Raw genomic sequence first — 3,483 nt, forward strand, 5'->3', positions numbered from 1 at the left:
GCTATTTCAATTTGCAATAGCCAATAGTAAACTAGCATTGTACCCGCCCTCTGCTGCAGTTCTTCATCAGGCCCATCAGTAGAGGGCGGGTACAATGCTAGTTTACTATTGGCTATTGCAAGTAATGTAGCAATGTATTTAAATGGGAATTGTTTATTTTCTATTCTGACATCGCTCCGTGTCAGAATAAATAAAAAGAAAGACACAGCAGTGTATCTCTCCTGGGCGGCCGGGAGCGGGAGGCTCCCAAAGCGCCCGGGAGAGTTTTTTTTCTTTTTTTTTGATGGCAGCAGAGCCGCCGGACAATAGGAAACTATTGGGCGGAGCTAGCTGTCACTGCTAGCTCCGCACAATCGTTTTCTATTTACTTTTTTAAAACTTTTTAAACTCTTTTTCTGTTGTGCTCTGTCCCTCCTGAGGGACCGAGCAGAACAGCCGAGCCGAATGCCGCTCAGCGGCATTCGGCTATTCACTCACTGCTGTTCGGCATCTATGAGAATAGTGCGAACAACAGTGAGTAGCCTGCCGGAGGGTCGGCTCAGCCGATCCAGATGTTGGATCGGCTGAGTTGAACTCCTTCTGCACTTTGGGTCGGCCCAACATGCTGAGCATGGTCGGCCAACCCGAAGCCATGTGAAGCAAGTCGATGTACGCCTGAAGTCAGCCGTACCAGCCTGAAGTGAATAGCCGAACAGTGTTCGGCTCACTTCACTTCAGGTCGGTCATTCACTCGGCTGCCTACGGCAGCTGAGTGAATAGACCCCTATATCTTTATATATACAGTATGAATGGAGATGTAAGTGTAGCCTTGTTGTTAACCATGTTGAGGACAAGGCTGCAGTTTCATTTCCCACTCACAAGAAATACAAGTTTATATAACTAGTTGGAAATGCATTACATGCAGTTTAAAAATTGAATATACCAAGAAATGAATGGTCACTGATATAAGTAACAAAATAATCACTGAATAATGAAAGAGAGGAGTTCCAGGGGTGCTCACAAGCAGCCAAATGCCAAATTCTGATCTGGCTCTGCACCTCGAGAAACATCAAATGGTAAACCACGCCCCTGCAACCTTTCAGAATACAGGTAAAAAAATATTTATTTATTGATATTTATACACTCAAATTAGGCCTCCCACTATAGTAGTCAAAATATCTGGATCCTCAGCCTACCAGAGTTCATAGAAACATTGAACCCCACAGCCAAAGCCCTCTTGCTAGAACTGTCCCAAAGATTCCTGTAGAGAGGTTAGAATTTGACCAAATGCACAGTACGCTTGGTCACAAAAAAGCTGGGGGACATCATAGGGAAGAAACCCTGCTATAAAACCAAGAAATCTATTATGCAAGTGGCATGGTCCAGAAAGGACCTTTCAAACTTACAAATAGCACATTTTTGAAAATCTTGCTAAACAAACTCTATAAAAGTGTAAGGCATCATAAGCATACCTGATAACATTTCAAAACCACAATGTGGTTTTCCCCTTTAAACTGTTTTTATGTACAACAATCAGCTGCATTCCTTCTCCTCACTGAAAGAGGCACAAGAGATCCTAGAACACATAAAGCTCACTCCCCTGGCCACTACTAGTCCATCCAGTTCGCGAATGCCACCTCAGAGATCTCATCTCATTCTACCTCACAGACAGACATTGACTACAGGGAACATGTGCCTCTGGGCCTATCATCCCAGTGGAAGAGGAAGACCATTCCAATCCTACTGATCGCATACTCCAACTCTTGTTAGACACTCTCAAACCTGCTGGACTATGATTGCTTTTTGCATATCCTCCTAGACAAAACGGTCTTATCCCCAACCTGTCACTTGATTTTTTCTGTTGCATCCCTGGCTACAGAGTTTTAGGAGAGCACAGGACTACATGCTTGTATGAGGTACTTTGCTGTCCTACCATTTATATCATGCCCTAACTTTAACATCAATGTGGAACTGAAGAACTGACCTACTGGTTAACAATTAATATTAATAATATTTTATGAGCACATTGCACCCCTGGATTGTTCATGGCTTCTCTTAGTTATTGTTTGTGATCTGTTTTTCTCTATACTTGAATAGAGCAACATTTTTACCTCTAAACTTCTCTGCCTAACTTCATCACACTATGCCCCCAGCAGACACCATCATATGTCAATTTAGCCCCATTTTCTCATATTTCACCTTTTTTTTCCTTCTCTTCCCCTCCTTTCATTTATTTTTGCCTCCCCCCCCCCTCTCTTGCCTCTTCCGTTTCCTCTGCCACTCCCCTTGTTACTTCTCCTTTACTCCCTTTTCCTACTCTCTTTTACCCTCCTTTTTTCCACCTATTTTTTAATTTTTCACCACAGACTACACACCTGGACAGCATTACTGGTACTTGCTCTTGCAGTAAGCACTATAGGGTCTATTCACGAAGCTGCCGAGGGCAGCCGAGTGAATGACCGATCTGAAGTGAAGTGAGCCGAACACTGTTCAGCTATTCACTTCAGGCTGGTACGGCTAATTTCAGCCGTACATCGGCTGAAATCAGCCGTACATCGGCTTGCTTTGTGTGGCTTTGAAGTGCAGAAGGAGTTCGACTCAGCCGATAACCAGGCACACTGATCTCACTGCAAGTGCCCAGAGCCAGCCGTAAGATCACGGCTGGCTCCGCCCAGCTGTCAGAAGCAGGCCGTGCGGCCGGCTTCGGCTTTCAGCACGGCTCAGCCGAGCTGATGGATATGCGTTCGGCTCGGCTGAGCCGCTCGGCCATGATCGGGAGCTGTACGGGCTATTGTGAATTACCTGGTAACCAGGGGCACTGATCTGTCTCTGCATGCCGTTCGTCCAGCTTTGGCTTTCACCTCGGCTCAGTCGAGTCGAAGCATATGCCTTCGGCTCGACTGAGCTGCTTGGCCAACTTCGGGAGCTGTACGGGCTATAGTGAATAGTCCGCACGGCAGCCCTTCGGTTCTACTGAACTGAAGGGGTCCTGGAGCCGAAGCTAGCCGAAGGATCGGCCGAAGCTACGGCCAGATCCTTCGGCAGCTTCGTGAATAGACCCCTATATGTTTTCTTTGACTCCTTATTAATCTCTGTGTCTCTTTTGTCTTTTACCTCCATCTTTGCACCCCTCCCTATCCTTTCAACTTCACCAGGCACTGGAACCTCCTATCCCATTAACTTCCATGAAGCACAAGCCATTGCATTTACTAATAGGCCACAACCTCATCCTCAGTTTTATTAATTGTCTCCCACAATGTGTAAGTCTTCATCTCGCTTTGGAAATGCAAGACTGCTTTTGATTTGTCTCTAGCAGACTAGGCTGTCCATTTCTTTCCATTCTAAGTATATTCACAAAATCTACCCCCCAAGTGTCCAGGCTAAATTCAGAGAAAAAAAGGTGTTCTAATAGTATTTCACAGAAATGCTTCTTTCTTTTCTGCCTTTGAAATACCTGATCTGACTGGCCACAATATATTGACACTGGCCAAAATCTTGACACTG

This window comes from Nanorana parkeri, unplaced genomic scaffold (genome assembly GCF_000935625.1).
Source record: "Nanorana parkeri isolate BGI_ZX_2015 unplaced genomic scaffold, ASM93562v1 scaffold283, whole genome shotgun sequence".
Lineage (NCBI taxonomy): Eukaryota > Metazoa > Chordata > Amphibia > Anura > Dicroglossidae > Nanorana > Nanorana parkeri.